Source organism: Felis catus, chromosome A3 (genome assembly GCF_018350175.1).
Source record: "Felis catus isolate Fca126 chromosome A3, F.catus_Fca126_mat1.0, whole genome shotgun sequence".
Lineage (NCBI taxonomy): Eukaryota > Metazoa > Chordata > Mammalia > Carnivora > Felidae > Felis > Felis catus.
This window is the reverse complement of record NC_058370.1, coordinates 8,205,339-8,232,337: the sequence shown is the minus strand read 5'-3', so window position 1 is coordinate 8,232,337 and position 26,999 is coordinate 8,205,339. Positions and strand designations below refer to the sequence as shown.

At 40.4% G+C, this 26,999-nt stretch overlaps 1 long non-coding RNA gene across 2 annotated transcripts in view; it reads left to right on the top strand.

The window, feature by feature from the left end:
- LOC109498545 overlaps positions 1-25,822 on the top strand; it is a 54,681-nt gene extending 28,859 nt beyond the window's left edge. The window contains exons 4-5 of one of the 2 annotated variants that reach the window (XR_006595048.1): positions 23,787-23,955; positions 25,156-25,822. This is a non-coding gene — a long non-coding RNA (uncharacterized LOC109498545). Of the gene's footprint in view, positions 1-23,786; positions 23,956-25,152 lie in introns of both variants that reach the window. The other variant, XR_002155366.3, reaches the window with a different exon arrangement.
- Positions 25,823-26,999: the final 1,177 nt, after the last annotated feature.

Below are 26,999 nucleotides of genomic sequence, written 5' to 3'. Positions count from 1 at the left end.
GTACTGATAGCAGTTCCTTTCAAACTTATAATGGATTTAGTCAGGGTAATTTTTGGAATGATCTGTAGGCTGCCAACGTACGAATGACGCAGTGCAAATGATATGACTTAGGCTTGTTTATCAATGTGTCAGAGCATCGACTCATTGCATTGTAAATCTGACATTCATGGGCGAAATCTCTGCCATCACCTAGGCTGCCTCGAGTTGCCACAACGTTATTGTGAAAAACACATTAATTTGTCTGCGTGGAAAGGATTTAAGGGTTGCTGCATTCATTTTTTTTTTTTTTTACCACAGTCTGAGTACTTAATCATATGGACATTGTTCAGCAAGAAAATGATCTCTTCCTGTCTACCCCATTAGCAACATCCTTTCAATCTTGAGAAATATAAATATTGCAGCATATTAATGAAAATGACATCCAACGCTGATATATTAGTGCTCAAAAAGTGTGATTAAGTATGCTGTTAATTAACTCTTTTTGCCAGAATAATTGCAAATGTGTTCTCATATTTTAGAGCTATTTAAACTGCCGGGAAAAGGTTAGTAGACTGGCCAGAGATAGTTGGATGTCAGACATCATCAGTTTAATTAAATTCCATTAACATAACAAAAACAGAGTTGGAGTCTTCAATTTTAGCAAGGATCTTAAGTGGGGAGAATTGTGATTACAATAGCAGTTGGGAGATAGGAAAATTCGTGTTGTTGAGACCCCAACCTCCATCACTTGCCCAGTGAACTTGCTGTCACCACTGTCCCATGTTCACAGACACCTACTAACATGCCGGGTTTATGCGTTGTTCTGGGCGCCGGAGATAGAGCTCTGAGTGAAACATTCAAGGTCCCTTCCCACATGGCATTTCCATCCTGGTGTGGGGTGACTATAACACAGATAAACAAGATAGTAATGGGTGGTGGTACATGCTATGAAGGGGAAAAGCAGGTGTGTGATAAAGAGGGTGTGGGAGGTGTGTTTATTCAAACTTTAGATTGGGTGGGTGGATACCCATTCTCTGAAGAGGTGACATTTATGCTCAGACTCAAGTATGAACTGAGTGAAGAGCTTTGCAGGAGAAAGGAATGGTTGGGAAAAGGCCCTGTGCCAGAGACAGGATTAGGGTTTGAGGAAGAGAAAGATCAGGCCAAAGACTGGAGACTGTTGACGGGTGGGTGTTGAGGGACGAGCTGGTCTGGAGACGAGGAGTCTGGGCATATAGACTGTGATGAAGAGTTTGGATTTTGTTTCTAGAGCAATGGGAAGCCATTACAGGGGAGGAATAAGATTTTGTGGTTTTTTTTTTTTTGTTTTTTTTTTTTAATTGTTTTTCAACATTTTTTATTTATTTTGGGACAGAGAGAGACAGAGAATGAACGGGGGAGGGGCAGAGAGACAGGGAGACACAGAATCGGAAACAGGCACCAGGCTCCGAGCCATCAGCCCAGAGCCTGACGCGGGGCTCGAACTCCCGGACCGTGAGATCGTGACCTGGCTGAAGTCGGACGCTTAACCGACTGCGCCACCCAGGCGCCCCTGGTTTTTTTTTTAAAGTGACTTTGTTGCTACTGTTTGGAGAAAGGACACAAAGAATCAAGAGGCCAAGTGGGAGGACCATTTAGGAAGCTAATGCATTGTCACAAGAGTCCATGATGTAAGCCCCAATGTAGAAATGCTCACTCCTAAGCTAAGCATGCTCATCATACTGGATGAACCTTATTATGGTGGGAGTTCTTCCAGTTCGGCCTCCACCTCATTTTCCAGCTTGGTTTCTGGCCACTTCTTACCACCAAAGTCAATGAAGGCCACTCAGCACTCCCTGGTCCACTACATGTGTTTCTGTCCCTCACCTTTGCTCAGGTTATTGGTCCTGCTTGAAATATTCCACCTATCCATTTTCCAGGTCGTTCCCACCCTTCAGGTTGGAGTTTGACTCTGCTACCTCCATAAACTGCTGAGGGACCAGGCCAACCTCCAACCTCAGATCAGCATCTGGAGCAGCCTTCGACAAAAGCCCTGGGATGCTTGTTCAAATTGTACATTTCTGCAGCTAACTCCGTATGTGCCGAACCAGGTATCTGGGTGGGGAGTAGGAACTCTTAAGTTAAATGTCCTAGGTGATTTAGGTATCCACAGAAGTTCTCGAACAAACTGTCTCATGCTTCTTGTATGTTGTTTTGCTGCATTGGTTGTTTCTGTGATTAATGTGTTTGCATGGAAGAAGTTTATGTTCTTTGGGTTTAAAGCGATCTGGGTTTGTATCTCTGCTCTGCAGTTAGCAGCTGTGTGTTGCCAGGCAAGTCAGCGTCTCTGGGTAGGGATGGTGCCCTCCCCACTCTTGGACTTTTGAGATTAAATGGATTGGTGTATGTGAAGTGACTGGCAATGTATTTGTCACAGTAACACCAACAACACTGAATTATTAGTATACATGACATAGTGCCGGCAACGTTCTAGGCAGTATTTTAATGGCGTCGTAGGAAGGAACTCATTTCATTCCTTGTGGTCAGCTGTATTGCTATCTATCTCCATCTTGCAGATGAGGAAACTGAGGCACAGAGAAGTCAAGTAACTAGCCCAATTGCACAAAGCCAATAAATGGTCAGAAATAACTGTAAACTGTAAATAACAGTAACTTCCTGTGTTCTCAGCTTGCTGTCCCACCCAGCTTTTACTAGGACACCAGAGAAATTCGGGTAGGGACTCCATACATGGAAGATTTTGTTTACTTGCTACAGTTTTTCATGAAGGTGAGAGAGCTGTTAGGATATGGATTCAATATATGGTAACTCAAGTTACAACTCTTTTTTTTTTTTTTCCAACGTTTATTTATTTTTTTTGGGACAGAGAGAGACAGAGGATGAACGGGGGAGGGGCAGAGAGAGAGGGAGACACAGAATCGGAAACAGGCTCCAGGCTCTGAGCCATCAGCCCAGAGCCTGACGCGGGGCTCGAACTCATGGACCGCGAGATCGTGACCTGGCTGAAGTCGGACGCTTAACCGACTGAGCCACCCAGGAGCCCCTCAAGTTACAACTCTTAAGAGTTCTTCTCCTCCTCCTCCTCCTCCTCCTCCTTCTCATCATCATCATCATACTACCCTTGAGGTTCTACCTTCCAAAGTTCTTACTTTCCAAAGAAACTCGTGGTCAGCTTACACATGAAAAGAGGTCAACAATATTTGTTGAAAAAGAGGATATGGATGTACCTGAGATATAGTACAGTCCCTGAGATGAGGAAGGTTCTCAGTGAACATATCCTGAGTGAATGAATGAAATTAGCCTTTTCTACCTGTTTGCTCTGGGCCTTACTTAAGATGGCTTCATCTCTGATCTTGGGGCTGTCATCTATGGAATCAATGAGCTGGACATTGCATTGAACTTACCATCTTGTCCCCTAACCCCCATCCCCATCTCTCTCTCTCTCTCTCTCTCTCTCTCTCTCTCTCTCTCTCTCACACACACACACACACACACACACACACACACACACACACACACAGTAACTTCTCATCCATCCCCCAATTTTTCATTTGCTAAATCCAAGCATTCAAATCCGGCATGCGTTTTGAAAAGTAACAGGCTGTGTGGCAGTTGATTTTTATGAAGACACCAAGATGGCTTTAATTCTCTCTCTCACACTGAATATATCTACCAAGAAGAATTAATTTGTGTTGCTATGAAGTTCTGAAGTCCTGCCTAAAATATATCGCCTGTAGCAGATGGTGGCTGCTGTTTCTCTATAAAGAGAAATGGAATTTCTGACGTCCAGATGTATTTAATGGGAAATAATGGTTCTGAGACTTCCAGCAGCTTTGGTGTCTCTTTCGGTTATAAATGACAGAAAACTATCACAGATAAGCTTGAGTGAAAAGAGGCATTTATTGTAAGCATTCTGAGGTTATCTCCCACGATCTCAGGATAGGGATGGGGCTCCGGGTAAGGGGAATCGGAGACACATATGACAGTGGCATTGTTGTCTTGTTCTTTTGTGCTGCTTCTCTCTGCATTTACTTTAATCTTCTGTCAGTGTCGCCTTTACTGGCATCCCTGGCCTTTCCCACGTGGCCTCTGGGAGCTTCTCTGGCTTTAAAGCTTCTAGTCTAGAACACATGCCCGGCTTCTTTTCTCAGTTCTAACTCTCCCCTTCCCAAGGAGGGCTCTGGTTTGTGGAATCTGGATCCAAAGCCCACCCCTGGACCTGCTAACTGGGGGATGGGTTAGTGTGGTGCTGCCGTTCCTGTGACAATCATCCAGCTGGTTTGAGGAGGAAATCGCTTCAGAAAGAGGTAAGGGGAAGGTTGCTGAAGGAGGCCAGAGCTGAAAAATGATGCGGGCAAATTAAACAGTTAAGTAGTTCCTAAAATCTACAAGGAAGACTGAATTTGTTTTCCCATAAGGGCCTGAAGTCATACCAAAATGATGGCCTCTGGCAGCTGAAGGCTGTTGTTTTCTCTATCAAGAGAAATGAGATACTTCTGTGCTGCAGATGTGTTTAATGGGAAATGTTAAGATGGAGATTTTAAAGGCTGGGATGCCAAAAACCATTCTTTTGCTTTCAGAGAGTCCTTATTTCATGCAATAAAGAGCCATCTTGAGCCTCGATTTCCAGGACATAATAGCAACAACAACATCAAAAAGTAAACGGAGTGCTGATGATTTAACACATCTTGGGTATCTTATTATTTCATCTTTCCAACAGCCACTGGAGTATCATTAGGCTTCCCATTACACAGAGGGGGAAACTGAGGCTCAGAGTGCTTACCTTGCTCAGAACAGGGTGCAGAGGAGCCAGGATTTGAAACTCAAATCTACATCAGAACTTTCCAGCTAGTGTCCTGTGGAATAGGTTTATCTCTTGTGAGGACTGGGAAAGATCTAGGGTGACTAGAGCCCTTGGGGTGCTCAACACCAGCTACAACAGCCCCTGTAGGGCTCAAAATTCCCTTCAGTTTATGCCAACATGCCACCCAAAGATGATCACCTTCTGTGTGTACCAAGATGTGCAGATGTTTGGAACACACTACTTTACCTCTGGTAAGATTGCATCCTTTTTGTTTTTTTAATTTTTCAGTTTCAAAGAAATGTCTTTAAAAAAAATAATTTTCCAAGTGCTAGGATTTAAATATTTAAATAGAGCTTTGGTTTGTGCCAGCCTGGTTAAGGGTATACAGACTACAGTTACTCTTGCCACATCAACACAACGGAAGCCACCATTTCTAAAGGCCTTAGTATGTGCTAGTCACTGAGTGAAGTCCTGACAGCCATGCTCACTTTCCCACATTCCTACGTTCTACTCATTCTCATCCAGTGCAACCTAACATTTACCTTCACCCCATTCGTGAAACGGCTCCTACAGCAGTGAGCCTCACACAGTAGAAAGCATCTGGTCATCAGATCCATGTGGGGTTAAGCAAAGGCTCGTGTGCTTTCTAATTAAGAAAAAGAATGGATCACTATCGAGGCAGTGGTGAGCACAGCAAATTGGACAAGTGAAAGGATGAAAAAAGATACAGGCTTTTGGAGAGAATGAGTAGGTCAGGGAGACAGACTCTCAAAAATTATAGTAACCTGAGAAAATACACAATCATAAAAGACACTCAGCAATTCCACACAGTGGCAGAACTCACATGTGAGGAAATAGAAATAATGGTTCAACTCAAAAGGGCTTATTAATGTAAATGTGTTTCAAACCATCGAATAAACAAAGAAGGGAATTACCTTCCTGAAATGAGAAGAGGAATGGCAGGCAATTTCCTTTTTCAGTGCTGATGAAACCTCTGGCATTGGGGAATGAATCAAGTCTTGGAAGTTTGTCCCCTTTGGGGGTGGTGGGTTGAGATGTCATGTATCACAAGGCTCGGTATGAAAGGTCTTCTGAAAAATACTGTCTTCCTTGACAAAAGGAAAAATAAACATGAGGAGAGTTCAATTATTATCCCCTAGTACACTCCACTTTTGAACTTAGTCAAATGAGTTTTTGAAGCTTTGAGTTATGGTGGCCATCTTGTATGGACGAAGCAGCAAATCCAAGGCTAAAAACCCAAAACTCAGAGAACAGAGAGGAAGGAAGGAGAGATCATGAGTGCTTGAAGCCGTGTTTTGTCCTCCCTCTACCACAAACAAACCCTCCAACCACCTGGCTACAAATTTCTTGTTGCCGAAATAAATGACAGATGGAGAGGAGGAATGGAAAGTTGGTTGGATATCTTCTCTTATTTAGGAAACTGTTGGGAGAGTCTTTGCAGTTTGGCAAAAGCATCATAGCTGAAACAAGTAAATTATTAAATAAGAAGAGGCAGGTATTTTAAAGATGAAAAATATTGAAAAAGGAAATACAACTGTTGAAACAAAAATGCGTATGTGTAGTAGGAAATTCAAATAGTGCTAGGATTCATATTGCAGAGTATGTTAGTCCTCTGTAAATAGCTTCCAAGGAAAATCATCACCAGTAGTTTGGGTACATATACTTTCTTTTTCCCCCTTATAATTATTAACTTTTAAATTTCTTACAGTGATTGTAATACCCTGCTCATAATGTATTACAACTTCATTTTTCACTTAATAGTGTGTGTGTGTCTTTGTCCAAGCTGTATATCTTGTCCAACCTCTTTAACGGCTGTTCGATATTCTCTAGTTAATACATCCTTCAGGGATGGTAATTGGCATGAGTAATCTAGACAGAAAATGTCCAAAATTTGTTTCTCAAGGAATCATTCTGTAAAATATCCCTAAAACAATGCAAAAATATATGTAGCCTAAAAGAATTGTTGTGACTTTGTGTTTACTGTAACAATAACACGTAAGAAGACTGAGTATGACTATTTTCGTTCTTGATCACATCTTTAAATTATGTGTTAATATTTTTCTTTAAAAAAATGTTAATGCTTATTTATTTTTGAGAGAGAGAGAGAGACAGAGTGTGAGTGGGAGAGGGACAGAGAGAGATGGAGACACGAGTCGGAAGCAGGCTCTAGGCTCTGAGCTGTCAGCACAGAGCCCCACACGGGGCTTGAACTCACAAGTGGTGAGATCATGACCTGAGCTGAAGTTGGACGCTTAACCGACTGAGCCACCCAGGCGCCCCTGTTAACATTTTTCTGAGTGCAGTAGCATGCAAATAATTCCTTGCTTTAAGCCGACCTTTTTAGCTTTCTTTTTAAACACATACTCTGCTGTTGTCATTGCTGAGTGTTTTGTCACTTTGATAAGTAAATGCTTTCACCAAGAAAGTGATACAGAATACTGAATCACCTATACATCACTGTTTTTGCACCCTGTGATTTTTAATGGGCTAATGGACTGGAAGGTTTTAATGAATGGAACATAGATGAAGAGATAGAAAAAGATATTCGCTTTTCTCCCCGGAGTGATATGCCTTAATTATGCCCAACTCCTCAGGTTATTAGCTGTGTAACTACCTGTGGAAGAACTTATAATCACTCTATCGTATGAAACCAATGAATTTGCTTTTACAGATTGAATGTCATTTTATCATTATCCAGCCCAAAGTTGACTGGAATGGTAATGGTAATTTCATGGTGTTTGTTTAAATATTAAAACGCCTGTGATATTTTAAAAATAACTATTGACTTCTTGCTTTGTGCCAAGCACTCTTCTAGGTTTTGAGGACCTATGACAGTGAAGAGAACAGAACAAAGTCTCTACCCTAAAAGAAGTTACATTCTAGTGACACAGGAGTTAAATGAAAATTTCATGTGAAACGCCCTACCTGAAACTTAGGGGGGAAATGGACGTGTTACACCCACCTGGACATGACTCAGTGGCTTATATTTTTATTGAAATGAGAATTATTTTACAAATAAATGAGAAAAATCAGTTGTACAGTCAAAATCCACAACTATTAGTTGAGTGATCAGTTGGGAAATTTAGAAACATTTCTAAAAAATTTTTTAACATTTATTTATTTTCGAGAGAGAGACAGAGTGCAAGCAGGGGACGGGCAGAGAGGGAGGGAGACACAGAATCTGAAGCAGGCTCCGGGCTGCAAGCTGTCAGCACAGAGCCCAAAGTGGGGCTCGAACCCACGAACTGCAAGATCAAGACCTGAGCTGAAGTCGGACGCTCAACAGACTGAAACCCCTAGGAACATTTCTATAGACTAGTACTTGAAACTTCAGATAGGAGAACTTGTAGTAGGATTATGTTGAAATTTACTTAAAATCTGCTTGTATGCATTCTCTTTTGCTGTGTAACAAACCACCCCAAAACTTAAAATAGCAATTTTCTCCCTCTCTGTTCTGTGGGCTGCCAATTATTGCTGGGCTCAGCTGGAACGGTTCTTCTCTGTTCCACATGGTGTTGGCTTGGCTCATTCAGCCATTTGCGTTTAGTTGGCAGGTAAGCTGGGCGACTGTCTGCTTCCCGATGGCCTCGTTCACATCCTGGCAGTTGGCTAGGGCTCCTTCATTCCCATCTGTGTTGCTTCTCCTAGGGGCTTTCTTGGGCTTGTTCACATGGCAACGGTATTCCAAGGAAATGAGAGCAGAAACTGGGAGTCGTCTTCTGGGAGCTCAGGCTCAGAAGTGAGGCAATTACGTGTCAGCTATGTTCTGTAAGTTGAAGCAAGCCGCGAGGCCAGCCATATTCAAGAGTGTGGGCAAATGGACTCCTTACCTTGATGAGAGTTGCTGCGAAGAATGTGTGGCCATTTTTCATATATCCCATTAAATTTTATTGTGTTACTTAGTACCAATTGGCAGGAACTAAATATAAAATAGCACCTAAATCTGACCCTAATTTGGTATGGTTAACCTTTGCCTGAAAGTCAGATTGGAGTTCACCTACTTAGATGTCACCATCATGGAACAGGGGATAAATTCTCCATTCTCTTCAATTCTCAAGAAGTTGAGCACAACTTCTTGGTGCTAATAAAACACCGTCTCTTTCTTCCCACATGAGTTCTGCTAGTCTGTTCTTGTCAGAAAGACACACGAGAAGCAGCTCACCGGGTGGCTAGGTTAATTTTTAATTGTCATGTTTATTCCAGTGAAAAATAGATTTGCCTGATGAGCTGAGAAAAATAAAAGCAGTATGAAAATAATAGATAGAAATGTTAGAGTGCTCAATTTACTCTCTTCGAAGATACACAGTTGTGTTGATGAGGGTTCGGGAAGTGGTACCTTATACCCTCATGGTGGGAGTATAAACTGACAGTGCCTTTTAGGAGAGCACTTTGGAGATTTCCTATGACATCTAACCATATATCATATCTTAACAATCGTTACCTGTTTTCCTCATATTGGGTATACCAAGGGATCATTTCCCAAAATGTATTCCAAAGGACACTAATTCCAGTGGAGGAAAGTGAATGAGTGGCTCCAGCGAGAGGTTCATAGGCCAAACTAGTCTGGGCGATCCTTAATCTCTTGATCCTTCTTTGCGATTTGTACAACCTCTTAGCATTTTTAAAGCTCTGGGGAGCTGAGCAGTAGAACAATCCATATAACTGTGCATCACAAAACATACTAAACTTTCCCAACGTACATACAAGTTACTTCTCTTCAGACTTCCCAATATACACACCTGTACACATCACACTTCCTATTCCCAGGCTCCTAAATGATCTGGGAAACTGCTGTAGAAGGAATTGATACATCAAAATAATGACTAGACTAGAAGATCTCTGTTGGTCTATGACTGTTTCCTTAGTCTGAGCTAGAATTTTGAAGCATTTTCCCTTTAGTTTCTACTGTTTAGGCCATTATTTTTTGTCACACATTTTAGTGGCTAAATTGTTATAGTTTGTAAATTCTAGGACAGTATACACTGGCATTTGTGTTGGGGAGTATTTCTTACTTTCGATGTAAATACTGAAGTTAATTCATTACAGTTGGGCCATGCAAATATCGTCTAAAATCTTGTATGGAGACAGTTACTTAGCTGTCCCCGTTGAGTTCTGCTGCATCTGTTTGTGGTTAAGTAGTTAATATGAGTTGTAAATGAAGAGTGTTCGAGTTGGGTAATTTGTCACCTAGTTAGGCATTTTAAAATACTAATTACAAAATCTAGCAACTGTGTCCAGTGATAGGGTACTTAATGGGAAACGTGCCAAGTCATGTCTGGGAAGGTTGAGAGCCTCCTGAATGTTTTTGTTCCAGTCTTGAGAGATCAGTGGTCTAAAAATACCTGGCTGTTATGAACTATGTTTGTTTGTATGTGTGGAAAGTAATACCTTCATGGAAAGAGAGCTGTTCTTTGTGAGGCCTTAGGGGAAGGGAGGTGCTGCTTCTATAGCTCAGATTGCTCATATCTTTAAATGGGCCAAGCAAACAAAGGTCTTCCAAGGGATATTGTTGTATTGTGGCTCCTTAACTCTGAAGACCTCTTGCCAAAACCATAATGCAGGTGGATGTTGCCTGGGGCAACACTGAACCCTGACCTTCAGTGGCATATTGTGCCAAGTTGTTTGTAGTCTAACAAGATTTATAAAGTAAATGGAACTGAAAGGTGTAAGTGAACTTGGGAGTTTCACTGTGAGCAAAGTGTGCCATTAAGAATAGTTAATTAGAAATTTGCTACTAATTAATATTTGAGCCAAAAATATTTATGAGGTTGCCAATTACACCGTTTTTCCATCACTACAGTTACTGTTTTTTTATACCCCAGCCCAGGGCTGAGAACTTACAGCTCAGGGCATTTGGTCAGTCACTTTGTGAATTAACAAAGCAACATCAGTTAGTACGTATGGAGACTTCAGGTTGCAGAGTCCTGCTTCACCACCTGCTGGAAACAGTATTAGAGATTGATAAGGTTCCCATCAAACTTCTGAGCTCTGTCCTCTAAATATTTGCCACTTTGTTTTTCATTCTCTTATCCAAAGAGACAGTATATAGCAACATGATCGCTATTATAAGGAAACTTATGAAAGACTAAAATTTAGTTGGTGTCCCAATGAGCTCATCCATCCCGGTTCCCAGCCTTTGTTTGCTCTTGTCTGGTCAAGTTCTCAACTCTGTAAGAAAGCTGATAGCAGTGCAAATAATTACTGTCCGTAGAAGAGCTAGTTGCATTTCGTAGAATGCAATTGATTATTGCTCTGTGGATATTGACTGGTTTTTCCAGCTCCACAACCATTTGTAAATTCATTTCTGCTTTCCGTATCTGACTATAAACATGTGACACTTTGATTGTTTTTGTACCGTTGTGAGAACCACTGGTTCTCTCCTTAATAAGTTAAATAACATCTTTGACACCTGTTCATTTTTAAAATTTTTATTTTTATTTATTTTCATTTATATTTTAGTTTGTTTCAGTGCAATATTGGTTTCAGAAGTAGAATTCAATGATTTAGCACTTACATGCAACACCCAATGCTCATCACAAGTGCCCTCCTTAAGCCCCTCCCCCATCTAGCCCCTCCCCCCCTCAACTCTCAGTTTGTTCTCTAGAGTTCTCTAGGCTCTAGAGACAAGAGTGTCTTGTGGCTTGTTTCCCTTTTTCATTTATTCGTTGTGTGTCACGATTACATCCCCCTTTAAAGGTTTTCCTTGAGCACTAGCAGAAACTCTTGAGTCTTACAGTCTGGATTTAAAGCTAGTTTCCTGGGTCCACCATTCACTTAGATGGACTCAGTTACCTCGCTGCCATCTATCTGAATATGAGTCTCCACTTCTTCATTTGTGGAATGAAGGTAATTATAGTATCTAACTAGTAGCATTATTGTGTGGATTAAATGATATATATAAAGTGCTAGTACATAGTAAGCTCTGAAATCATAGGTGCTATTATTCTTTTTAATTTTCAATATTTATGGAGCTACAATCCTGCGTTTGGCATCAGGGAACAAACTATACATGGTCTCTGGACTCATGGCGCTTATGGTCTGTCGAGCACTCTGGGCAGTTTTCCACCTGCAAATCAATTTGAAATACCACTGTAAGCAAAGAAAAACTGCAATTCACACCCCTCAGTCTTAGTGTTTCTTTCTTGTAGAGAAGTGCTTAGCATGAGAACTATATTTAGATTTCTGCTAGCCTGCCTGTAAATTTATTTCCCAGTTAATAATCATGACCTATTTGAATTAAGTTCTCATAGATCTTAATCTCATTCTGCCCAGTGTTTTTGATAACAGGGTGGCTCTTCCTAAAAACCAAGATCAACTGTGTGTCCTTGGGAAAACATGATCAGCTCTGAAAGATCCAGTCCAGAGGACACTTGAAGGTTCAGGGGACACTGTGGTTCATTTTCAAAAGCGTCAGAATCGCCAGGGAGCTTGTTAGAAACACAGAAACTCAGGTGCTGGCCCAGACTTACCGAGTCAGAATCTGCATTTTAACACGATCCCCAGGTGATCTGAATGTACATTAAAGTTTGGGAAGCGCTGCTTTAGAAGTCTTTCCTGATGACCTCTCCCCACCTCATCTCCAGCTATCTCTAGCTGGGTTAGTTGCCTGTTGTGTGCATCCGCTGGTATACATCTCTCTCTTCCCTATCGCAGTCTCCGTGAGGTGGGGGGGGGGGGGGGAGAGGGCGGAACTCTTCATTAATTTACCCTTAGCAATAAGCACTGTGGCAAATAGCGTGAGCTCTTAATAAATATTGACCGACTGAATGGCTTTGAATTTCCCAATATCCTTAGCTCTATAGAACCCAACACTGAGCTGGATTTTTCCTACAGAGCAAGCAGATTCTCACGAAGCTCCTCAGAGACATAGAGAGGGAATGTTGTAGCACGGGGACCTGATGAATTACCGTCTCTTTTGATGATTCATTAGAGAAAGCGGAAGACGTGAGGCACAGTGTTCCTGTGTTCCAGGTGGCAGCCTTGGGCAGGGCGAACACACAGTGTTTGATTTCTCCAGGACCGAAGCTTGAACCTGGAGTAGGTTTCCAACCAGCTTTGTAACCCTGGCTGAGTTTTTCTGAGCCTCAGTTTTTCCATCTGTAAAGTGGAGGTTGTAATAAAGTTATGTCTTCACTTAGATTCCCTGAAAGCAGAGCCTGAGACAAGGACTCGGGTGAAGGGTAGTTTATATGGGAGTGGGTGCTCGGTATTAGAAATGAGGTGGTGAGAAAATAAGCAGAGGAGTAAGAAAAGCTGTATTAAGGGTCTTTGATCAAGGACCTCCTGAGAAGTATAGGGCATAGCTCCCAGAATTGTCCACAGGAAGGATGGGAGGCAAGGTCCCCCATTAGTTGAAAGATGTCGCCCGTAGCGTTAACTCTTTTGCCGAGGCTTGCACTAAGCTGAGCAAACTCCCATGGGGCAGAAGCAAAAACTGTGGCGTGCTTGAGGTTGGCCTTTGCTGGTGCAAGGTGAACTTGACTGGAGCCTGAATAGAACTGGCCGTTGCAGCTGCCTGTGAGCGCCAGCAATGTCTGTCACAGGTCGCCACGAGGATCCGATGAGATCAAGCTTACAAAGCCAGGTATCTAGTAAGTGCCCCCCAGGTGCCAGCAGCATGCCTGCTCAGTGCTGCTTTGGCAGCTTCAGTTCCGCTGCCTCGCTTTTGAGAAACACAAACAAATCTGCCGACTCTTTCTCATCATCGCTCCTCTCTCCTTTTTCTTCCTTTCTCTTCATGTTCTCCAAAATAAGGATATTTTTCACCGGGATCTCAATAAGAAGCAGGCCAGGGGCATTTGGGCGGCTCAGTCATTTGAGCATCCAACTCTTGATTTGGGCTCCGGTCATGATCTCACGATTTGTGGGTTTGAGCCCTGCATTAGGCTCCATGCTGAGCCTAGAGGCTGCTTGGGGTTCCCTCTGTCTCTGTCTCTCTTTCTTTGTCTCTTCCTTGCTTTTGCAGTCTCTCTAAATAAATAATTAAATATTAAAAAAAATACAAGCAGGCCTGATCAGCTTTGGGAAATGTGGTCAAAATGCAGAGAATAAATGGTTATAGAGCTTTTCCTTCCCTCCCTCTAACCTACCATTTTAACCTCAATGCCAAGAAAAAAATGGAATCAATATAGATACAGATATAATATGTGTGTGTGTGTGTGTGTATATATATATATATATATATATATATATATATATATACATATATATATATATACACACATACATACAGAGAAGTCTTTTTTTTTCCTTCCATAGGTACCTAGTAAGAATGGAAACTATAAATAATTGTTGTCAGGGGCAATGTGTATTCCCAGATTTTGTTCTGTGAATTGAAACTGATCTTGCTTTTATAAATGCATCACGATGATTGCGCTGATTTAGCCTGGCAGTTATAGTTCCAGCTCAGAGCCAAATACCTCCTAGCCAAGACCCAATGAGCTTGCCAAATTATTTCACCTTTTATTGTCAGAACTCATTGGCCCTTCTTACGTTGTTGTGCTTTCCTGTAATGTTTTAGGTATATTAACCATAAATCCTGGTATCATTTATCTACAGAAAAATTGAAGTCAGGAAGTCATGGAATAGTCATTCATCATGGGCTTTGGCTCAGTGACTTGAAACTGAAAGTATACAGAACAACAAAAGCACTGATTGTATAGAGGTGGCCAAATGCCTGGAGGTTAAGTGAAACTGAATTAAAGAAAAAAGAAGTCCTACCTAATCTATGCGGGACTTCAGCAAAGATCCTAAGCTTTCCAAAAGAAGCCTCTTCTCTATCAAGACTTCTAGTTTGGAAAGTACATTTTGGATGTTTTTTTCTAATGGCCTATTAATCTACTAAATTATATTCGTTTAACAATCAGAAGGCAGTGTTTAATGACAATCAAACCATTGCCTTCTCGGATAGAGTTACATTAATTTATGATTTCCACAAATGTGTTCTCATACTAGTAATTGGTGTTTTGAGAGTGGGGTTGTTGAACTAGTGGATGAGACATAAACCTGGAATTGGTGGCAAACTTACTGTTTCTAGATAGAGCCACCTTGCAAATGAACCCAGCATAAGCAAAGCAGAGCCTTAAGATAGATGATACTTAATGACAATAGTTAAGCTTCTGGATACAACCATGCCTGAAGCTGACTATTTCTTGTGCAATGAGCCCATATATTCCAGTCATATTGCTTTGGCCACTGTTTTTTTTTTTTTTTTTTTTTGCCATTTTAAGCTAGTTTTCTTTTTTCTTTCTTTAATGTTTGTTTATTTATTTTTAAATGTTTATTTATTTAGAGAGAGAGACAGAGAGCGTGAGTAGAAGAGGGACAGAGAGAGACACACACAGAATCCAAAGCAGGCTTCAGGCTCTGAGCTGTAAACACAGAGCCTTATGTGGGGCTCGAACCCACGAACTGCAAGATCATGACCTGAGCTGAAGTCGGACGCTTAACCGACTGAGCCACCCAGGTACCCCAATTAAACTAGATTTCTGTTTCTTGCCATCAAGAGCCCTTCTTAATAAATTTTTCCAACACATTATTTGTCATTGTCATTCTAAACACGTAAGTTACCGAATTCAGCCTGAAAAGTCAAATATCTAAGGAAAAAAAGTGTTGCACATGTACTGCCATCATTTAAGAAAAATCCACCTGACCTTTTAATTAAATAATATTTAAAATAACATTGCATGCTTTGCATGATTATGTCATACAATAATTACTTAATATTAATAATATTACTTAATAAGACTGGTGTTTTGTCAGTTTATTTAATGTTCTAATTCTCCCTCCCTGCCTCTTTTCCTCAGACCCTGCCATACTGCAGAAAAGATGTAAGGTAAAGGGTGAGGAAGAATACAAGAGAGTAAAACCACAAAGTCTGTGATAGAGATGAAGCCAGGAAAAAAAAAGTCCTAAAACATATTGATTTATATACAACAATTATTATTATTGAGCTCTACACTTACAACAGATTTGGAGCTGAGGTACAAATCTGGCTCTGAGCTTCCAGCAGGTAATGAAAAAATGGAAACGAATCACCTTAATATAAAAATTATCCAGTGCTCTGAAATGTTTACATCTCTTTTGATAGTAAGAGAATACAGAAAATTTCATGCACACACCCGTGTTCTCATAAAAAAAGAGAATATGATATTCTACATCCAACTCAGTATTACCACTTAGGGTGGGCACAGAGCACAAGAAAGGAAATAATCGAAGGTGCCGAGGTCACTCAGCCCCAGCCTATGCTGACTTGATTCAGGAGGTCTTGAAAAACATTGGACAAGCAGATGGACCAACTATGATTCGATCGCATTTTTGCTGACTGTCACGATTCTTATCACATTTTTAATAAATAGGTTTAAAATAGACTGTGATCCACATTTCTTTAGAACCTTGAGTATACCTATTCTATATAGATACCTATCTTCAGAAATTCTAGCAAAGGCACTGTGGTTGTAAAACATGCTAAAAAGTTGTCATGGGAATCTTAATGTCCCTGGGGGCGAAAACCAACATCTGCAGCCTGTCTAGGTGCTTCTGAAGTCATCTCTACAAAGGGAAAACTGGAAAATAATCCCCTCTCAGCAGGATGATTTACATTTTGCAGATGCTGTTCAGGAAAAGGCCACTGAGCAAAGAGACACAAGGTCAAGTGAGAGCAGAACTGAGAGATGGAATCTGGGTATCCAAATGTACCAAGCATCTTTTAATTCATCACTTCTTTTTTTTTCTCTGAAAACTGAGAAAGAAAGCCTGAGTGTTTGTGAACAGCCTTCTGCATGACCCTCTTCGATAGAGCCTGCCTTCTGGTAGTTTGCACTTATTTGTTCTAGTTATGTTTCTCATGTACTCTGCTAAGTCCCTCAGGAGAGAGAAGAACCGGAGACCAGGTGGTGTGTGATCTCAGGGGTTGATAGGGAGAAACTATTAAGCAGTGGTATGTGGGCAGAAAGCATCTTCTGTACAAGGGAATGTTGTGGGTTGGTGCAGCTTTGTTCTCTAGTTGATACCTTAACCAAGATCGGTTTACAGAACGCTTTCAGGGGTTGTGGGTGTGCTCAGTTAGAGGACTAGCTATGTGGGGTTGGTTTAATTGACTCTGACAAGTGGAAGTTGGAATTGGATGACAGGTTGAATATTAGTTCGGTAGCCTATGATCCTGTGGTGAAGCATGTTCATGCTGTTAAGGATCATGTTTTGTTTTGTTTTGTTTTGAGAGAGAGAAAGAGAGAGAGAGCGTGAACAGGGAGGGGCAGAGAGAGAGGGAGAGAGAGAATCCCAAGCAGGCTCTGTGCTGTCAGTGTGCTGCCCCATGCAGGGCTCGAACTCACAAACCGTGAGATCACGACCTGAGCTGAAACCAAGAGTTGGATGCTTAACCGACTGAGCCACCCAGGTGCCCCAAGGGTCATGTTTTGAGAAGGCAAAGTCTTCACTCTGATCTAAATACAAGATTAAGATGTTTCAAAGATTTTATTTCACTAATTAATTAATGGCAATCAGTTACAAGTCATTCAATGGAAGATCCAAAGAATAGGCAAATACACGGTCCTTCAGAAATGCTGAAATGAATTTGCTTGATGGATGCAAAACTGGTCAGTATCCATAGAACGATTGTTGACTACCTGTCACCAGACACAACTGACGTTTCTATGGACTAGAATCATTTAAGTTACTTTCAATTTTTAGCTCAAAGACGATAAAAGGTGGAGATAACCCACATGTGTGACATAGATAGGGCACCCACTAATCTGTTTTTGTTCCTACTTAAAAATCTTTCACTTTTCTTGACAGTGCCTCAGCCTGTCACGCATCTTTTGTGGGGAATGTTGGCTGGCTCTCCTATTCAGCATAAATCCTAGCTCCTTAGCATGGCCATGAAACACTTATGATGTGCATCCTTCCTATCTCCCTGATTTTATCTCCAGTATTTTCCCTCTTTATACTGTCACCCCCCCCCCCAACTTTGCTTTTCTTTTTCTTGAATATGTCAGAAACCTCCCAAAGTAGAGCATTTGTTTTCCCAGCTTTACTGAGATATAATTGACATATAACATTGTGTAAGTTTAAGTTGTATGTTGACACATGTATATATATATATATATATATATATATATATATATATATATAGTTAAATATTCACCACAGTGGAGTTAGTTAACACTTCCATCGTGTGTGTGTGTGTGTGTGTGTGTGTGTGTGTGTGTGCGTGTGTGTGTGGAAATCCACTCTTTAGGGAATTTGAAATAAATGAGTGTTGTTAACTGCAGTCATCGTGCTGTACGTTATATCCCCAGAACTCATTCAGCTTATAACTGAAAGTTTGTACACTTTGATCGGCATCTCCCCACCTTCCCCACCCTCCAAGCCCCTGGCAACCGCCATTCTACTCTGTTTCTATGAGTTTGGCCTTTTAAGATTCCACATACAAGTGGGATCATACAGTCTCTGTTTTGTTTGTGTCACTTAGCATAATGCCCCCAGAGTCCATCCACGTTGGATTTCCAGGAAAGATTTCCTTCTTTCTCAAGGCTAAATACTATTTCATTGTATTCATATAGACATATATACCACATCTTCCTTATCCATTTATCTGTCAGAGGACACTTAGGTTGTTTCTGTCTGTTGTCCATTGTGACTAATACAGCAGTGAACATGGGGGTGCAGATACCTCTTTGAGATCCTGATTGAATTTTTTTTTGAATGTGTTCCCAAATGTATCCTGTTTCCCATAGTGGCTGCACAGATTTGTATTCCCTCCAACAGTACACCGGGGTTTCCTTTTCTGCACACCCTCACCAGCCCTTGTTATCTCTTGTCTTTTTGGTAGTTGCCATTTTAACAGGTGTGAGGTGATATCTCATTGTGGTTTGGATTTGCATTTTCCTGATGATGAGTGATGTTGAGCATCTTTTCATATGCTTGTTGCCCATTTGTATGTATGTTTTGGAAGAATTCCTATTCAGGTCCTCTGTTTTCAGTTGATCTATCTATCTATCTATCTATCTTTGTACCTATCTATTTATGTACTTATCTATCCTATTTATTTAGCTAGCTATTCAGTAGTATGAGTTTCTTATATATATTTTGGATATTAACCTCTTATACCATAGATGGCTTGAAAATATTTTTTTTCTCATTTCATAGGTTGCCTTTTCATTTTGTTAATTGTTTCTATTTCTGTGCAGACGCTTCTTAATTTGAAGCTGAATTTGTTTATTTTTGCTTTTGTTGCTTATGGTTTTGGTGTCAGATCCAAAAAACTGTGGCTGAGACCAATGTCAAAGAGCTTTTTTCCTGTGTTTTCTTCTAAGAATTTTACAGTTTCAGGTCTTAGGTTTAAGTCTTTAATTCATTTTGTGTTAATTTTTGCGAATGGTTAGGATAGGGTTCCAGTTTCAGTCTTCTGCCTGTAATTGTACAGTTTTCCTAACACTATTTATTGGAGAGAGTATCTTTGTCCCATTGAGTATTCTTGGGTTTCTTGTCAAATATCAGTCGACTGTACGTGCATGGGTTTATTTCTGAGCTCTTGATTCTGTTCCGTTGGCCTCTGTGTCTCTTTTTTTGCCAGCACCATACTGTATTGATTACTGTAGCTTTGTAATATAGTTTGAAATCAAGAATTGTGATGCCTCCAGTTTTGTTCTTCTCTCTATGGATTGCTTTGGCTATTCAGGCTCTTTTGTGGTTTCATAGGAATTTCAGGATTGTTTTTTCTATTTCTGTGAAAAATGTCATTGGAATATTGGTAAGAATTGCATTAAATCTACAGACAACTCTGGGTAGCATGAAGCTTTTAATTCTTCCTATCCGTGAACACAAGATATCTTTCCATTTATTTGTGTTTTCTTCTGTTTCTTTAATCAGACTCTTACAGATTTCAGCATAAGATCTTTTACCTCCTTGATTAATTTTTTTCCTAAGTATTTTATTGGTTTTAAGGCTACTGTAAGTGGAATTGTTTTCTATCTTTTTCAGATATTTTGTTGTTAGTGTATAGAAATACAACGGATTTCTGTATAGTGATTTTATATCTTGCGACTTAACTGAGTTTCTTAATTAGTTCTAACAGTTTTTTTTTTTTTTTGGTGGAGTTTTAAGGCTATTCTATATATAAAATCATATCATCTGCAAATAGGGACAGTTTTATTTCTTCTTATCCAATCTGGATGCCTTTTTTCCCCCCTTCCTTGCCTAATGGGCCAGGCATTGTTCTGAGGGTAGGGACACTGCTGTGAACAAATGAAGTTTTTTTCAGAATTACAGCTTTTATGAGTATTAGGATAAGTTGGTTTGGACAATAATACTTATTAAAAGGTTTTGAAGAGGGGCTACACTTTGTTGAAAAACTTAAAGAGGATATGAGACAAAGTTTTGCAATTTAATATTTGGAAATAATATTTTCAATCCAAGCCTAAACAAGGGATTTGAAAAGGAAGAAGAGCAGAGGGAATTCGAGAGCAGAAATATGTTGGATTAAAGTAGACCTTGGCTCTGTAAGCTGAAATCAAATATAATGTTTTTAAAAAGGTATTTCAGGTAAAAGTGAACTTTGAGAATTGAAATATCTGAATTGTATTCTCTCTCCTGTTTGTGGACACTTTTAACTCCATAATGGTGGTTGGTCTGATGGGACGCAAAAACTCATTTTAACTTACAGAAAGTCAACTTTATAAACACAAGTTTTATTAGATTTCCCTATGAGGATGGCTAAGAATTAAATTGCATCCGTTGATTCTTTTTCTTGGCACCTGTTTAGACAGACATACGTGTTTTGTCACCATCGTGAGATATTACCAAATGCCAGTCGGAATGGCAAGTATCAACGAGACAGGAAACAACAAGTGCTGGTGAGGATGTGGAGACAAGGGAACCCTCGTGTGCTGTTGGGCGGAATGTAAATTGGTGCAGCCACTTTGGAAAACAGTATGGTTCCTCAGAAAATTAAGAATAGCTAACTTATGATCCAGCAACTCCATTTCCTGGCATTGACTTGAAGGAAAAAAAAAAACCACTAATTCAGAAAGACATATGTGGGCACCTGGGTGGCTCATTAGGTTAAGCGTCCAACTCTTTATTATTTTTTTTTAATGTTTATTTATTTATTTATTTAGAGAGACAGAGAGTGTGAGTGGAGGAGGGACAGAAAGAGAGACGCAGAATCCGAAGCAGGCTCCAGACTCTGAGCTGTCAGCACAGAGCCCTACGGGAGGTTCGAACTCATGAGCCGTGAGATCATGACCTGAGCTGAAGTTGGGGACCCAGGCGCCCCAGCATCCGACTCTTGATTTTAGCTCAAGTTATGATCTCACGCTTACTGAATTTGAGCCTCAGGTTGGGATCTGCACTGACAGTATGGAGTCTACTTGGGATTCTCTCTTTCTCTCTCTGCACCTCCCCTCTCAAAATAAATAAATTAATTAAAAAAAAAAGACATATGTACTCCTATGTTTGTGGCAGCATCATTTGCAACAGCCAAGATATGGAAGCAACCTAAACCTCCATTTGTCCATTTAGATGGACAACGATGTGATATAGGTATATATGTATCATATATAAATATATATATACACATAATATATATACATACATATATATATGTGATCTTATATATATAAGTAAATGGATATATAATTATTCAGCCATAAAGAAGAATGAAATCGTGCCACTTGGGGCAACATGGATGGACCATGCAATGTGAAATAAACCAGATAAAGAAAGCCAAATACCGCATGATTTTGTTTACATGTGGAATCTAAAAGAACAAAACAAAACAAATGAACAAAGAAAACAAAACAGAAACAGAATGATAGATACAATTAACAAACTGGTGGTTGCCAGAGGGAAGGGGGGAGGGAATGGATGAAACAGGTGAAGGGGGTTAAGAGGTATAATATTTAGTTATAAAATAAATAAGACATGGGAGGTAATATATAGCATAGAGAATATAGTCAACAATATTGTAGTAAATTTGTGTGGTGACACATGGTAACTAGGCTTATTGTGGTGACCATTCCGTAATCATATAAATACTGAGTCACTGTGTTATACACCTGAAACTAATACAACATTGTATGTCAATTATTCTTCGGTTTAAAAAGTTTTGACAATGAGAACATATTCACTCAATTAGTTTCTAGTTCTATAGGACATTTTTTCCTCCAAGAGAAAATGTATACATCCACTCAGTATGGATCTACTATGACAAATTAACATTTATCCTTTGTTCACAGCTCACAAAGGAAAATGTAATCAGGTATTAACCATACTTGTTCTTCCAATGGAGTATAATTTTAATGTCTTGCGACTTGAAGACTTAAAGAAATCACACCAAAGCAAATCATTCCTTTCAAGATCCAGTAATAGAACTTGCCATGAAGGTCAAAATTATCTAGGAAAGAGAGAGCTAATTCGTGTGTGTAAACGAAAAGTGGGCTGTGGGTTAATACTTAGGCTTAGTGAAATATTGACTTCTCACTCCCAGGTTTTTATAGATTATTAAATCAGCCTAGAGAATGATTTATTTTGCTCAAACTGTGCTTGAGAAGCAACATAACAGCCAATCCAAGTCTAACTTTACAGTATCAGTTGAGTCTATAGTTTTTGGTTTGACTGTCTTGAAATGCCTGGAAAACAACATTCTTAAGGATTGTAGGGATTATAGCTACTGTAGAGTTAGTAGTAAGAATTTGGCTCCTGTCAAATAGGGAGTGAGGGCGTGTGCCTCTCTTCTGAGATGCTTACAGTGTATTAGTTATCTTTGGCTACCTAACAGACTACTGCAAAAACAGTGCCTTCAAACAACAACAAACATTTCTTATCTCACATGGTTTCTTGAGTCTGGAATGCAGGAGCAGCTCAACTGGATGCTTCTGGTGTCTCTCGAGATTGCACTTAAGATTCAGCTGGGGCTGCATCCTCTGAAGGCTTCAGCGAGGCCAGAGGATACACTTCCAAGATGGCACACTCCGGTGTGGCTGGTTGTTGACAGGCAGCCTGTGTTCCTCAACACAAAGATCTCTCCACAGGCCGCTTAAGTATTCTTGTGGTATTATAGCTGGCTTTCCCCAGAGCCAGTGGTCCAAGAAAGTAAAATGGTATACACAGTGTTTCTTATGGCCTAGCTTTGGAAATCCCACTCTGTCTTTTCTATAGTATCCTGGTCAGCCCCCTATTCAGTGTGAGAGGGTGTGACATAATTAGAAGGCAGGCATCACTGAGGACCATCTTGGAGGCTGGCTATCACAAGTTTCTTGCGAAATTAGTTATAAGGCGTAGGCCAATTCTGAGGAGGATGATGACATTGGTAATCAATCAATCAATCAATCAATCCTAGAGGAAATATGGTATCTAAGTGTTATGAGTAAACTGGTTACCATCAGATAAGCTTTTAATTGACCTTGAAATGCACCAATGCTAGATGTAATAGAAGCAATTACTGGTTATAAATAATCAGTGTGCTGGCTCAGAAAAAAACAAGTATCTAATTCTGGCAGAGAGAATAAAACAGAAACAATCACTCTAGTTTTCTCTGGAATGCTTTGGCAAATGAGTACTTTTCTGCATTCTCAATTGGTGAGCCTCCAAGAAGCCATTCAATTTTCTAGGGAGATGGCAGATGACTGCTGCAGTCTAATTCTCAACATTGTTGTTTGTTACTAAAGTTACTAAAACTTTCCCTGCATTTAACATTCGGAAATATATTTTCTGAAGCATTTAACATGAGGTTTGTTGAATTATCTGCAGGGAATTTGTGTATTCTGTACATGGAACTGCTAGGTGTGGGGATAATCCAAAGATACAGTTAGTCGTGGACCATTAATCTTTCTATTTGCTGCTGTAATAAATTCTCTAGTTTACCTTATATTAGATTAATTAAACCTAGAGTCATAAGACTTTGTTTCAAATTGAACAATCTTGGACAAATCATTTAAAGTTCTCCAAGTCGGTGTTCTCATATGTGATGTCCATTCACTTACAGGCATCCCACAAATATTTACTGGTGCCCCGGGCCTCCTGTTCCAGAAGCAGAGGAAGCAGAGATGTCTGAGTGAGACAAGGTCTCCTCTCTTACAGCCTTTACATTTTCGTGGGGGACCCAGAAAATAAAGACAGACATGCTACATAATGGATGGTGGTGATGCTAGGAGGTAAGATTAGCAGTGTCACAGGAAGTGCAATTTCCGGTCAGGCTGCCCTGTTGAGAGCAGGGATCTGAGGAAAGGAAGGCATGGGGCCATGCAGAAAACTGGGGGAAGAGTACTGAAGGCAAATGGACAGTAGGTGCAAACTCCTGTGGCAGGAGTGTCCTTGATGTGTTTGAGGAACAGAAGGACCACAGCACGACTTGAATTGAACGGGTGATGGGAGCGGAAATAGCAAAGGGAAATGAGGGTGAGATCCTGAGGGCTCTTTTCTGTTTCACCATGAGGATTTTGAACTTTTTTATGAGGGATGTGAGAAGCCCCTGGAGGACTTTGAGTAGAGACGTGACATAATCTGATTTAGGTCTTAAAGGGGTCACTGAGGATGCCGGGTGAAAAGTGGGTACTAGGGAATCCAGCAGGGATGAGTTCAGCCCAGCAGTAGGTGGAACGGTATTCCTGCATTAGCCCAGGGGAAAGAAGATGGTGACGACGTGTGGGGGTTGCTGGTGGAGAAAAATGTTTGCGGTGCATACCTTTTCAGGGCAGTGCCTTCTTGTCTCCCAGATTTGTCAGGACCATTAAATGGGATCAGGCACGCGAGACCATACCTTGGGCTCTGTGCTGTGAGAAGAGCCGTCTTATATGCCTACTTACTTGGTGTTGCCTCAGCTCCTTACAATGCTCATTTAGTCTTTACAAAAATAGTTTTATGAACTATTAATATATATTCACCTTAAGGGGTGCCTGGGTGGCTCAGGCGGTTGAGAGTCCTACTCTTGATTTTGGCTCAGGTCATGATCCGCGGGTCTTGGGATTGAGCCCCGTGTTGGGCTCTGCATTGAGCATGGAGACTGCTTAAGATTCTCTCTCCCTCCCTCCCTCCCTCCCTTTCTTTCTCCCTCCCTCCCTCCCTCCCTCTCTCTCTCTCTGCCCCCCTCTCTCTGTCTCTCTCCTCTGCTCATGCTCCCCCCCATATATACATATATATTCAGCTTAATATTGAGCCAGATGTGCCAACCTGGTTGACAAGAAGACCCTTCATAATTTTCCCTTCCTTATTTACCCAAGGGATTTTATAGTTACCTTAAATGCAGAATGGTGTAAATACCTAGATGTCTGTAACATTTATTCTTGTTCTTTGATCATAAGAATTCCTATATAAGGAAAATGCTGTATCTTATGGGTGATTTTCTTTTTAAGTAGGCTCCATGGAGCCCAATGTGGGCTGACCCTGAGATCAAGACCTGAGCTGAGATCAAGAGTTGGCTGCTTAATGGACTGAGCCCCCCAGGTACGCCTCTTACGGGTGATTTCATGGATAATTTAGGGTTATTTTTTCTGTGCTCTGGATCAGTACTATCCAAAAGAAATGTAATGTAAGCCATCTATGTAATTTTAAATCTTCTAGTAGACACATCAAAAAAAGTAAAAACAAATAAGTGAAATTAATTCTAATGATCTATTTGAATTAACTCAATATAGTCAAAGTAATACAGTTTCAAAAACTAACGAATATAAAAATGTTAATGAGATAGTTAACATTGGGTTTTTTTTCCACACTAAGCCCTTTAGAGTCCACAACCCATCTCAAGTTAGATTAGCCACATTTCTACTGCTCAATAGCCATGTGTGGCTAGTGGCTGCCATTTTGGATAGTGTATCTGAAGACTTTGGAATCTAACTTGGTTTCAGAGGAAGGAAGGCCTTATGCAGTGGTTCTCTGGATTCATATTAGATTCATCTGGGAGATTAAAATTTTTTTTAATGTTTATTCATTTTGAAAGAGAGAGAGAAGAAAGAGAAAGAGAGAATGTGCATGAGTGGGATAGGGGCAGAGAGAGAGAGAGGGAGATACAGAATCTGAAGCAGGCTCCAGCTTCTGAGCTGGAGCACAGAGTCCGACATGGGGCTGGAACTCAGGAAATGTGAGATCATGACCTGAGCTGAAGTCTGATGCTTAACTGACTGAGCCACCCAGGTGCCCCTGGGAGATTTTTTTATAATACCAAAACTTGGGCCTCACTCCTGATCCATCAGTTACAGTCCTTGGTACTGGTGGAGGTCCAACAACAGTACTTTCATTTCTCCCGGTGGTTCTTATTGGGCAGATTGTATTGAGAAGTCTTGCAAAAGAATGAGGCCATTTAAAGAAAAAGTCACCAGAAGGGACTTCACAAGGAGTCTGTATGCCTGGCTACTTTGAAGGGAATCTTTTTCAAGGACCTCAACTTTGATTTGTTCTCTTTCCTACAACTGAGAAAGTGCCTTGATTAAAGCATCATGCTTGTTCTTTCTTGTCTCTTTTATAAATCATCCTCTTACCAAAGAAAGGCCTACCTCATCCAGAATCTTCCTCTTGTGTATTGCTCTGAAGAAAAAAATGCCAGAATTCTGAAACAAAGCAAACAAAAGGAACAAAGAAAATAAATGGAAAATTGGTATAAGGGTAGCCACCTTTAATCAAGTTCAGAGCAAACTATCTCCACCATGTGCTCAGCCATCGATCCCATTAAAGAAATGCATGTGGAATAAATTTCCTGCTAACGTTTGCCAGACATGTATGCCATTTTGCCTGGTCACGTGCTAATAATAATTGTTATTACAAATGAACTGGGTGAAACATTTTAATGCCAAGGGGCTTATGGTCCCAAGAAATTTAAACAAAGCATTAACATTTTAGTTGGCCTTACACATTTTTGTTGCAGAGAAGTAGGTTGATCAGTAGACTGTTTTGGAGCCTCAGAGTATCTTCTTTTTGAGCAAGATTCTGTGGTGGATATAAAACAGCAGAGCAAATTTCAAGGGAAAAGGCAGTAAGACATTTACAATTTCTGACTCCTGAAGGAGCGCTCTTTTTCTTCCATATTTGAAATGGATGACGGTGGGTGTCAAATTGGAATGATATTTATATTCCTTCAAATAAATATAAAAGAGTGATGTAGCTTTTTTGGAGTCAGCACATTCAATATTGCAGAAATTACTTCCTTTTCAACTCACGATGAGAAAGTGTAGGTGTCAACTTAATATGTCAGGGTATATAGAGATTT